The sequence below is a fragment of the Anas acuta genome, chromosome 2 (assembly GCF_963932015.1).
Source record: "Anas acuta chromosome 2, bAnaAcu1.1, whole genome shotgun sequence".
NCBI lineage: Eukaryota > Metazoa > Chordata > Aves > Anseriformes > Anatidae > Anas > Anas acuta.
In genome coordinates, this window is record NC_088980.1 from 12,391,501 (window position 1) to 12,404,735 (window position 13,235).

Below are 13,235 nucleotides of genomic sequence, written 5' to 3' on the forward strand. Positions count from 1 at the left end.
CATTATTGATTTACTCATTAAATACTGTCTGCTCGGTGTGAATTTTTCATCCAAGAAGTATGATGAATCCTTTTTAAAATAATGATTATATGTTGAACAATATTTGAAATACTGGCTTCCTAAGAAGGTTTCAAACGGATTCTGACTAAATACAATGTATACAAAAAAAAAAAAAAAGTCTTTTACCTTTTCTGCAAAATGACATCCATTGATTATATCTCCTCAAAAATGGAGCGATCAATAAATTATTATATTTCTTAAAATTAAGCTCATTTCAGGGTGAAGAATTATTTTCTCGGTTTTGTTTGTAGATAGTGTTTTGTTTCTGTACTACTTCAGTGTAAAAGGCAACCTAATATCACAGGAAAGAGGTAGAAAACTAAGAAATATTTTGAATAAAGGTTATGTCATACAAAGAATTCAATCAGACTTAGGACAACAGTCACTGTCTATTTTTTTAATAAAATGAGATTCCAGTAGTCCAACTTACTGTCACAACATTTTCTAATTATTTAAAATTTCAAACTCAGTGACTGCATCTAAAAAGAGGAAGTACTCTGTTACTAATAACATTTCTGATATTTTTCGTAAATGCACAATACAGAGGAATTGGTTCATTTTTTTTATTTTTTTTTTCTACAAATAAGTACGTTTTTGTCAATGCTATCTAAAATTTAAGAAAACAGAGAAATTTTATATTACATTGTTTGACTCAGGTTAATTCATTTGAATATGTTTATATTTGAACACAGAAATATTTTCAGAGCATTTCTACCTTATATATATACATAATCATATATAATATATTTAATATATAAAATGCATATTTGTAATCACAATATTTATATTTATATATATAATAATTGAATTATTAAGGTTGGAAAAGACCTTCAAGATCATCTGGTCCAACCATCTACCAACATCATCCACTACACTATGTCTCAAAGCACCAGGTCCAATCTTTCCTTGAAACCCCAGGGAAGGTGATGCCACCACTTCCCTGGGCAACCTTTTTCCAATGCCTGACTGCTCTTTCTAAGAAGAAATGTCTCCTAATTTCTAACCTAAACCTACCCTGGAGCAACTTGAGGCCATTCCTTCTAGTCCTAGCACCTATGCACAGCCGTATCCTCAATGTTTTTTTTTGTTGTTGTTGTTTTGTTTGTTTGTTTGTTTTTGTTTTTTCCCCATTCCCTCATAGTGTTTCTGGCTACAAGAAAATTTAGCATTTGAAAAAGGTCAGGCTGTAGAGTAGACTGACCAGAGAGATGTGTGGCCTCCATTACCAAAGGTTTTCAAGACCCAGCTGGATGAAGCCCCGAGTTACCTGTTTTGACTAAGACCACCTGAGATCCCTTTCAGTTTGAATTCTGTGATGTGATGATGTTGTGAAACTAACAGAAAGAGATAAAAAAGGGAGATGGGAGACTTCCATGCAATTGTCAGTTGTGATAGAAGATATTATAGAAGACTTTAAGACAATCCTGACTAGCCCAAGTGTCAGTGAACAAGTTAAGAGAACAATCTTTATTTTTTTATTTTTAATTGTAAAAAACATTATCTTTAATGTATTTACTTTCATACAAAAATGTTTGATGATTTTTGTTTTCTCATTTCTCCAGGATGGCAAATACAACACAGTTTCCAGAAGTTGTACCAGTTTTTCTGCATCATTAGCTGTAAGTGGACTTACAGTTTATCATACTTTTGTCTGACTAATTAAGTTGACTTAGGTGGCCACAGAGATGGAACGCTTTAAAAATAAAGTAAATGTAGGCGAAATTCATAAAAATTCATCACTGTTTAGGAAATCCTCTTTATTTTGCTCACACCTTTTAGCATTCACTTTGAATCGAATAATAGCTTTAATAACATCCAGACTGTAAAGCACAATTATAGTTACTGCTATGTACTAGTATTTGACTGGAAGATGTGCTTCTGTGAAACATGAAGTAACTGCAGTTCACATAGTATGGTGGTTATTAAATATATATGTATACATGTACATGTATGTTTTGCTAGATCCTTTGGTTCTCAGAATTAAGAGGAATAAAATAAGGAAGAAATCACAATGTCAGAGAGTTAAAAGGTCATGCATGAATCCACAATTTGTAAAAAAAAAAAAAAAAAAAAAAAAAAGTCATTAAAAAGTTTTTATTGTGAGACTCACACAACCTGAAATATTTGTATCTTTTTAGTGTCAGGGTGGGAAAGCAGAATAGGTGGAAGACTTGTATGACAATCCCATCACACAATATTCAGTATGTAATTATAAAGTTAAAAGAGCTGTTTTAGTCTATACGTGTTTCATGGCATTTCCCATTATAAACATCAAAATATGAGTAACACTCAATTTCATCCAGTATATAACACTTTTTTAACATATTAGTTAGTCAGGAGGTAATTATTTTTCCCAAAGTCAGTTACAGCTGAAAAGTGTAACACTGTTAAATTCAGCACAGTTTGTGTTTCCAGAAGAGAATTACATTAAGAATAAAATAAAAATAAAAATGGAATCCATAGTAATGCTCTGTTAGCATTTACTAGCACGTCAGTAGGAAGTGTTACCTTTCAGTAGTATATAATGACACTTGATGTGGCCAACCCAAATGAATAATCAGCTTGCCACAATGTTATGGTGGTATATGTGAATCACTTCTGGATACCGCTGTCATGAAATAAAGAAAGGAAGTAAAATGTGTAGTTACTGCTTGCAATCTAATCCTGCAATATTAATTGCCAAATATATGTGCATGACATGTTATTAATTTGTTTTTCAGTGAGAGTTATCTTATCAGCTGCTACCAAATAGCTGATTACTGTAGACAGCCTCCAGACATTCTTCGATCTTGTGTTGTTTGTGTCACTAATGGTAAACAGAAAAGACACTCTTCCCTTATGCAGGATGCATTTTAAAACATGCTTACACATTTTTATCCTCATTTGTTTCCTACATGTTACTTCATGGATCAGGGAAACCAGTGGACCAGATGTTTGCTTATCACAGCAGAAACCAAGCTACATAAAGCATTTGAGTTAAAAATCAGAAGGCTTTAAATATTGTAATATTCTAAATATTGTAATATTCTAAAATGATTAGCTAGAGCATAGACATGTGCCAACTATATCTTTGGTTTCTAGAGTACTATAACATACTCTTTTCTTTCTTTTCTTTTTTTTTTTTCTTTTTTCCTGACCACAAGAATCAGAGACAAGCTTTCATGAAAATTCACCTCACTGAATGCACCGATGAAAATGAGCTGTAGATACAATCGTGCACTTCACTCTTCTGTATTTAGTATTCTTATTACCAAAAATGAGCCATCCCACTTCCCACTCTCATTTCCTCTTTCACCCAAAAGTCTTAATAGACAGACTAGACACAGTAAGAAGCCTGGAGGGTGTTGACTGGTAGCTCCTTTTAATTTCTAGGGAAAACATCATCAAAGTCCTCTTCTGCTGTGTAGTGCTGATTACAGTCAGTATAGCCATCTGTGAGAGGGCTCTCCTGCACCTAGACATTGTTAGACACTGTTGAAACTGAACAAGTACTAGTCTGTGGAGCCCACTAACCTGCATCCCAGGGTCCTGAGGGAACTGGCTGATGTAGTTGCCAAGCCTCCCTTCATCACCTTTGAAAACTCCTGGCTGTCAGCTGAAGTCTTTGGTGACTGGAAAAACAGAAACATCACTCCTATGTTTTAAAAAAGGTAGAAAGGAGCACCTGGGGAACTACCCAGAGAGTGGTGGTCAATGGCTCTATGCCCTGGTGGAGGCCAGTGATGAGTGGTGTCCCTCAAGGGTCTGTCTTGGGACTGGTACTGTTTAATATCTTTATCAATTATATAGCCAATGGGATTGAGAGCACCCTAACATACTAAAACCAGACAACTAAATAACTGAAAATTCAATTCAAATAAAAAAGGACAGTGGGACTAAGGGACTAAGCCCTTTCAATATCTGCCAGCCTACAGATAGCATTTTATTACTGCTCATGGGTAAGAAATATAGAAGAGTCTGCTCACACATCTTTTCTCAGCAGCAGAATGTGGAATTTAGTCCTTTTTAACCCACAGAATTAAAATTGTTTAGTGGCCAACTGAGATCCTAAATTAAATCTATATTTAAGAGAGTTTTCAGTGCATTATTAGAAGTGGCAGCCCCAGCAATTTATTCTGAATCATACCTGTGAAATTCCAGCAGTTTCTGAAAATTGTTAGAGTAAATTAAAACAAAGATTTTTATAATACATTTTTTCCTCATTGTGGTGAATCTCAAGCTGAGCAAAAGCATTATTAGCCTGGTGTAAGTTTAAGTGGGTACTTAATAAAGCAGCACAAGCTCCACAAAGATCATGACAGGCTTATAATTGTAATTTAGTTTGAATTGGAAGCCTCCTGCTATTTTCTAGGATATTTCTGTATTATCACTGTGATGTAACACAGCTAACACTGGACCGTCATGAAGGAATGCCGACACACATGCATACATGCTATAAAATGTGTCAAAACACATATATTCATTTGCTATATTTGCATGCCAAAGATGAGTCTGTTCCACACTCAAGTGATTACTAAGGTTCTCATTTAGTTGCCTACTTAGTCCACAGGTAGTCTCTCAAGGAAAGGCTGTATACATACTTCCAGGAGTATTCTGGGAGTATTTTCAGGATTGTTACTGCCTACCAGGATCCCAATGCAGGCTGGGCCTTGAGGCTGGATCTACAAAGTGTTTGGACCTGCCCACTTTCTAGACGTGACTCTCAGGTCACTGAGCAGAGAAATGAATGGCCTGAGCACAACAGAAGGAATGTCAAAGAGAAGGTCACACCCTGCAGATAATGAGGTGCTCAGCTTTGAAGGAAGGTGCAGCCTTCAGCCACGTTTCACAATCATGGATCTACCAGAATTAAGCTTAAAAAAGCAGAGAGGGAGCAGCTATTTCAAAACATGTTCCTTCATCAATATCCGTGTTTCGTAGAAATGACAAGAAGACATAGATTTGAATCTCACAAGAAAATACTTGAACCCAGTCCTTCACATTCAGCACAAGGCCCCTTTGTGCAGAAGGGCATTGGGCTACAAGGCTACTATCTGTACTCAGCCCTGCAAGACCTCTGAAAAACAGAAGAATAATTGACCAAATTCTGTTGTCTTTTTTCTCCAGACCATCCTACTCAAGATTTCTTAAATCTGTGTGCCATAATAGAACAAACAGCTGCATAGGACTAGAGCAAATAAGAACAGAATTTGTGCCAAAACTTGAGAAAAATCCTGCTTTATCGCTGAGTGTGGTGGTTTTACCCAGCTGGGCAGACTGAGCTCCACTACAACCACTCTCATGTTGCCCTTCCTCAAAGGGAAAGGGGGAGAAAATATGATGGAAATGGCTCAAGGATTGAGGTAAGGACAGGGAAATCACCCCCCAGTTATTGTCACAAGCAAAATAAACATCATAGCGAGATTAATAAAATTTATTAACTATTACTAACAAGCTACAGCACTGAGAAGCAGCAACAACAACAAAAAATAAAACCACCTTCCCCCCATCCACCCTCTTCCACCTCGTCCCCCTGAGTGGTGCAGGGGAACAGGGAATGGGGGCTGCAGTCAATGATGCTCCATCTCCACCGCTCCTTCACAGTCACCCCCTGCCCCACGTGGGGTCCCTCCCACAGGATGCCGTCCTTCCCAAACTGAGCCTTCAGGGGCTGCCCACAGGCAGCAGCTCTTCAAGAACTGCTCCTACATGGGTCCATACCACGGGGGTCCATCCCCCAGGAGCAAACTGCTCCAGCACGGGTCCTCCATGGGTGGCAGCTCCCCCCAGGCCCCCTGCTCCTGCGTGGGCTCCTCTCCACGGGCTGCAGCTGTGGCCCGGGGCCTGCTCCTGCGGGGGCTCTCCATGGGCCGCAGCCTCCTCCAGGCCACATCCACCTGCTCCACCGGGGGCTCCTCCACCCATGGGGGGGCTGCATCGTGGAGATCTGCTCCATGTGGGACCCATGGGCTGCAGGGGGACAGCCTGCTCCACCAGGGGCCTCTCCACAGGCCACAGGGGAACTTGTGCTGCGTGCCTGGAGCATCTCCTGGCCCCTTGCACTGACCTTGGGGTCTGCAGAGCTGCTTCTCACAGCTCACTCTCCCAGCTACTGTTGTGCAGCATTTTTTTGTTTGCTTGTTTCCTCTTTCTTAAATCTGTTCGCCGAGAGGCAAAAAATCATCACTCATTGGCTCGGCGCTGGCCAGTAGCAGGTCCCTTTGGAGACGGCTGAAACTGGCCCTTATTTAACATGGGACTGGATTCTTCTCACAGAGGCCACCCCTGCAGCCCAGCTCTACCAAAACCTTGCTTTATAAACTCAATACACTGAGATAGCATAGGTCCTTGCGTTTCTGAATCTCCCTAGTGTTTCAACTGTCTTAAATATTTTTATTATTGTGTTTATACAGAATAGTATGTATTCACCCTTAAAAATTGTCATGAATATTAGCTAGCTTTAGCAGGAAATGGGCTTGTCTTCACTGACATACCTTCTGGCATACACTTAATCATCACTTCCAGGTAGACTTGCAGAAATATATGCAATGAATAAATAAATAAATAAATAAAGATATTAGTTGCAGAAACAGAACTTCTCTGGGAAAAAAAAAAAAAAAAGTGCATGATAAGCTTCACTACAGAGTTCATAAAAATAATTATTTGAAATTTTATAGATTTATGAGACAGATCTTCAGCTGGTTATCACTGTTTCAGCTCCAGTGAAGCCTACAGAATTATGTCTACATCTACCGAAGTTTTACCCCACACAGCTAATTGTCTCAACTAGAAGTACAGTGTCAATTTAACATTTTTAAATAGCAATTACAGGTAATGCTTCTAAGATTTTATTTCTTCTAGAATGGAATCTTGGAAAAAAAATAACAAATGAAATTAAGTTGCAATAAGCTGTGGCATGCAATTCATAATGTTGTAATTTAGAAAATATGTGCTATTGCACAACACTGTAATATACCATTGAATTGATATTTCATACTTGGTAAGGGCCTTACCATGTTTTTTAAAGAAATAAGGAGAAAGGTAGAGAGGATATTAATATACAAATTTTTACTACAAAGATAACAAGGGGCGGTCTCTTTTGTTCTCCTTTCATTTTTCACCTTCTGTCCTGAAGTGTTTGGATTCATAATCTCTAAACAAATCATTCCTGTCCTAAATGTAAGGATGCAACTGCACCAAAGAGAATTTAGTGCTGCCCAAGAAAGCAGCAGAGTTCACATCTCCATTGGAAACACAGTAACAGGCTAGGATTGCCTTTCTTTTACATAGTGCCATAAGACCAGGATGATAGAATAAAACACCCTCCCTTTCCTAGGAGTACTTTAAGTAGTCCTCACACAACATCTGCAGACTCAGGTGCCTGAGGGACCTGCCACTTAGGTTATTAATCCAGGGAATAACAGTTGCTATTTTCTTGTATGTAACACTTGGATGGAAAGTATGTGGGTTCATACCTGGGTAGTAGTTATTATCTATCTATTATAATTGCTGTAAATTCTCTTTGAAAAATAATCACAGGGAGGTATTTGCATCTGCTTTCAACCTCTTGTGCCTTAAAAAGTTGTTCTGCTGGTCTGTGTACCCCCTAAACCTTCTACCTCCCATTTTCATTTAATTATTTATGCATTTGTACACAGTTATTTCAATAATCAGTCTGTATGAAAGCTAGCATCATGGACCATGTATTATATCATGTTTCTAATGTTAACAGGATCCCCCTGCCACCATTCTTTACTTTCCAAATTCATTTCCTCATATATAAGCAGTTCCACAGATACCAGCATATATTCACACACTATATACCCTATCCCTTGACCTGGAGCCAGGCTGACCGTTTTCCCTGACATTAAGTAGAGGCCTTGTTTCCTTTTCTTATAAGTGTGAGGCACACTAAAAGAAAACCAAACATCATTCTGAGTGTCTTAGAAGTGAGGCTGCAGATTTTGAAAGAATATTGTTTAAGTGAGGCTAGCTCAAGCAGTCCCCTCACTCTCCATCTGCTTGTTCTGGATCCTGCCTTTCCTAGAGAAAATGGAATATGCATTTGTTAGCCTAATTACCTGCTCAAGCTCACTGCTTGGTTGTACAAACCTTTGCTTGAAATCCTGGTAGGCTCTATCACCAAAACCAGGAATGTGATTCACATATTGATTTGCCTTCATTAATAAATAAATAAATAAATAATAAAGCTAAAATACCCCCCCCCACACACACACACACTAACATTATATCAAATCTGTGAAATAGCAGGTCTGTTACAAGTTTCTCAAATTGATAGTCAATGAAGTTTCACAAGGTGCTTATAAATAGGATGATTACTCATGCAAATAATGTATACAGGTTGTCCTGGGAAGTGAATACTCATTAATGTTTTTTGTTTGTTTGTTTGTTTGTTTTTTCCCTACTGTTTATATTTCAATACTATGATAATAATGTAATACTACTTTAGGTATCTCCCTCTTAAAATCTTTGAAGAACATATTAGTTCTTTTAGATACAATGTTGAACTGGGACCTCATGCCTGTATAAAAATACATTTCTGTAGAATCAAAGAAATGCAGAGCTCAAAGCAACCTCCGGAGATCACCGTCTCCAATCCCCTACAATTAGTGAGGATGAATGATTTTTCAAGTCCTTTCAAAGGATTTATCCCCAAGACAAAATCTCCCTACACCATAGACATCAGTATGTTTTGTTCTTAATTACTTATATTGTGTTATATATTTGTTATATAATTGTTTATGTAAATTGTATTCATGTTTCTTCCCAAAGCAATGAAAATGTTTCAATAAGGTGAAAAATAAACCTTTGAAAATACACCGCTTATTATCAATTCCGTTTGCATTAATGTTATTATTACTATCTCAGAAATCATCTCTTAGCAAATTTTTAATCCATTGGTTGTGCAACATCGATTTTTTATCATCTTGTTTTCTTCCTTATTAAGCTAAATGTTATATACAGCATAAAGGAATCAACGATATGGAATTGATTCAGAGTGCTGCTCCTAATTTAATAATAAACTATGATACTATCTGTTATATGTTATCAGTATTTTTTTGTTGTTGTTAGAAGAGAGAGTTTTGCTTATCTCTCCACCTGTCCTGTGGTAGCCAGAATATCCCAAATTGACAAAGGGCAAACAGGTAATCTGATTTGGAAAAATTCTAAATGTCATAATTGTCACCTACTTTTTCATATACCATTCCTATTTTCTGCAAACAGTAAGTCAGAAGTGGATGAGTCCATTAGAAATGTTGTAGAATTACTATTTATTATGAATCTAACATGGAATATAACCAGAAAAAAATCTGGCAACACACATCACTCTCTTGGAAGGGTGAGGGCCAATATTACACTTTAATTGAGTTCACTTTACACTCAGAAAGGAAAACTTAGAAAGAAGAATCTGCATATCAACTAGTTTTTATTTATGGAAAAAGCATATATGATTCCCCGAAGTCCTTCATCTGCAATCTGAGAAATGTTCAGATCTAATCAAAGCCACAGTAATATATGTCTCTGTAAATAAAAAATGTAAAGAGAAGAGGTGCTAATGTGAAGGGAATGATCCAAGAAAACTCTGGTAGCACCAAGTGTGAGTGATAGACGTATTCATAAATATCTCATCTTCACAGTGGATGGGCCAACTGTTGAATTGTCTGCTTGGTTTCCAGGCCTGACAGATACCTCAAAGGCATTAATGACTGTTGAACAAGGTCTTTCTGTATAGGCTTGAAATTTGTATATACACATGAAAAAAAGTCTCAACCCTTTGCTTAGCTAGAAAATGATTGGTTTTGTTTCCTACTTTTAAAGTGTTTCAAACACATCTAAAGGGGAAGGAAACACTTCTCTTTCCACAGGTCAAAGTCCAAAGAGAGGGAGGCAGTGGCAGCTTCCTGGATACCTGAAACTGGAGACCAGATCCGTAGACACTGGGGCTGAGTCATCCTGTGTACAGCTATAGAGTCTGTGTGATTCTAGTAACAGTGCTAGCAGTGCCAAATATTAAGATCCACGGAGATTTCAGTGTCAATAAACTTTATCTGTATAATTCAGCACCTTTCTTTGAAGGGGATGGTCATAGGAGCCCATAGCTTCAGAAAACTTATATTTTCACAGATCCTGTAGTCTTGGTTAAAATTTCTGCTTGAACTCAAAGTCATAATATTAATTTTGAATTTAGACAGTGAATGCAGTATCCTGCTGTACAGAACAGACTCTTAGACTGATAATGCTAATCCTCTATGATAGGTTCAAACCATGCTCGGTTTTTAAAAACAACCTGCTAAAAATTATCACATTATTACAGTATGTATTGGTGCACTCTTTGTTTGCCCCAAGCAGCTATTTGTGTTTGTGTGGGGGCACCTGTGTGTGTATGTATCATCCATTTGCACTTTCATTTACACTTAGACACCCATTATGTTTGACTGCTTGCCAGGAATATGAACTGTGCCTGGAGGAATTAACTGAAATCCTTTTTATAAAGAATCTAGTCTCTCTGGCAACCCACAAGCTTTAGTTCCATTATCTAAAACTTTTATCTTCCTTTCTTTGATTGCAGGATAGTTTTTCATCTCTATGTTTCTCAGTGAATGAAGTGCAGATGAAGTCCTCTTCTGTGACAGAAATATTTTACATTTGCTGTGAAATTGCCCTGAAGGTCTCATCAAAGACAACACCATCTGAATTATTAGGTGCATATGCTAAAAATAGTCATTTGAGTTTCATTAAAATAACATAGACTCGCTGCTAAGACCTCTTGTGTCCTTTTCAATTTGTGTGCACTGAAAAAAAAAACACTTTTGTAAATATAATCACTATCCTTCTTTTGAAAAGTTATAAGAAAAGACGTTTATTCTTCCTATTTCTTTGATATTTCCTCTGTATGGATACATAAATACTATGTCATTCTGTAACTTGTTCTTTTAGAATAATAATAATAAATAATAATAATAATAGTTATAAATGAGGACTCAACTCAATCTGAATTTTGTAATATTTATAAAACAAATATTTCTAAAAGGTATAAAAGGCAAGTAAACAGCACTGGGTGTGCAGGGAGTCTACGCTCCACCAACATGCATGAACAAACATCACATTCTAAATATACAGAACATTGTTTTTACATACTAAACCCAAGTATGCCTATACATATGTATGATCAGAAAAGGTAACAAACAATCCTCCAAGTTCCACGACTCAACAGTCTCCATTTTCCACTCCTTTTGAACAATATGTCTCGCTTTAAGTTGTCAGGCAACTTGGTCTTCAAGCCTTATGTATCCTGTTCTTCCCGGATCGAAGAAAAGCATAGCCATCTCCTTCTCAAGGCCAATAGGCCTGGGTCAAAAGGCACGTCCAGGTCAGCAGGGGGCGTAACAGCAAAAGCCTTCAATGGCTGTAGCAGCAGAGGGGCCCATGGCGTAGCAGTTGGATCAGTAAAGGCTCCCTCACTATCTGGCAAGCCACACGTTTGTGCTTGTGACTCCACATGGCTCTTTAAGGCCTCAGAGATTGCTCACCAGGTGCCGAGCAATCCCACTGCAACCTTGTCGTTTTTAGTTGCAGAGTCCCACTCCTTGACTTCAGTTTGGTCCCATATTTCAGGTTCATAAACTGTCTGATTGTTAATAAGGAGAATAAGCTGTAAGGTTACCAGGACAGTCTTTGTTCCTAAGGACGTATGATTCCCCATAATGCACAACTGTTTACCAACAAGGGGCAGTTGTGTGCACAGGTCTGCTTCTCTCAGCTTGACCTTCTCTCTCCAGCTCCGGTGTGCCTATTTCCAGCGACTTTCTGTACGAGCTTCTCTGAGCCGTTTGCTGAGTCTGGCCGAACTGATCTTCATGAGGCGATCAAAGTGCCTGTTCCCGTCCTGGCCTCCATTCTCCCAGCCTATTCCTCTTCACTTCTTTTTCCTACTTCTTTATTGATGACGAAACTTCATCATGTTGCTTTTTTTTTTCTTTTTCTTCCTTTTTTTTTTTTTTTTTTTGAGGGCAGGCTCCCCTCCTATACCCTTCTCTCCACAGCAGTTCTTTTCAAAACAACTTTTCATTGGTCAAGCAACTTTGAATGTAACAACAACAGCAAACACCCAGAAACATCCATTCCTTAAGGGCTGGAGAACAAGAGAACCATCTGGAGAACAAGAAACCAGAGACTGCATGGAGTCTCCTGAATCACCCTTCTTTTTTCCCTCTAAACTCTTTTATATTCCTGATGGCCTCGTCGTTAAGAGTCTAATGTTATCTCAACCACGGGGTTTTCCAACCCCCATGGCCACATTCCCAAATCTCCCCTTTCTTTATTAATATCAACCATTTTCTCAAAATGATTTACCACTCCATATATAACAACAATAATAGTAATAACAATAATAATAACAACAACAACAACAACAACTATGAAAACTGCCTAAAACATTAAAAACTGCAGTTATGTTGGGTATTTTGTTAGCCACTGCTCCTCCTCTGCCCTTCCCACAGTTCTTTTTTTTTTTTTTTTTATTAACGCCAATCTTAATTCCCCAGTCTCGATCATTTTTCTTGCTCTTTTGGTCACATTCATTGTTCTGATTTAGGGTAAACCAAAAGTGCCATCAGTATAAGGTACCCAGCCAATTTCCCAGCACAAGGGTTGTAGTCAAGCAATTGTCAAGTAATTTTACGTCACCGTAACAGCGTTTGCACAACTTGGGTGTTTTATATGCTACTTGCTGAATGAACTTCCTTGTATTAGTTCCTTGGACTCTTCTTTAGCTCCTTCTTCCCTTTCAATCCTGCAGCTCCAAGACCACAGACACAGATATCCCTGGAATGTCATTGTCCTCTTCTACATGCATGCTCAGGTTAATGGACTTTAGCTCATTTGTCAAAATCTAAACAGACTGCCCTGTTGCAAAAAATAAAGCTTTTGTTGCAGGGCCTTTCATGTTGTAATTGTCTGTCTTTCTGGGCATAATGCCATGTCTTGGATCTACCCAATCAAAAAGCCTGGCTTTGTGACGTATGCTTTGTGCCATGCCAGGCTGGCTTTTCTTGCCTGTGCTACACATTGTTGCCTTAACAAGCTGCCGAATTCTGCAGAGCTATTAAACCTTTGTGCCTCATCTCTCCCTCTCTTCCTTCCAAGTCTGTCATAGCTGAGTCACATAGCACGTG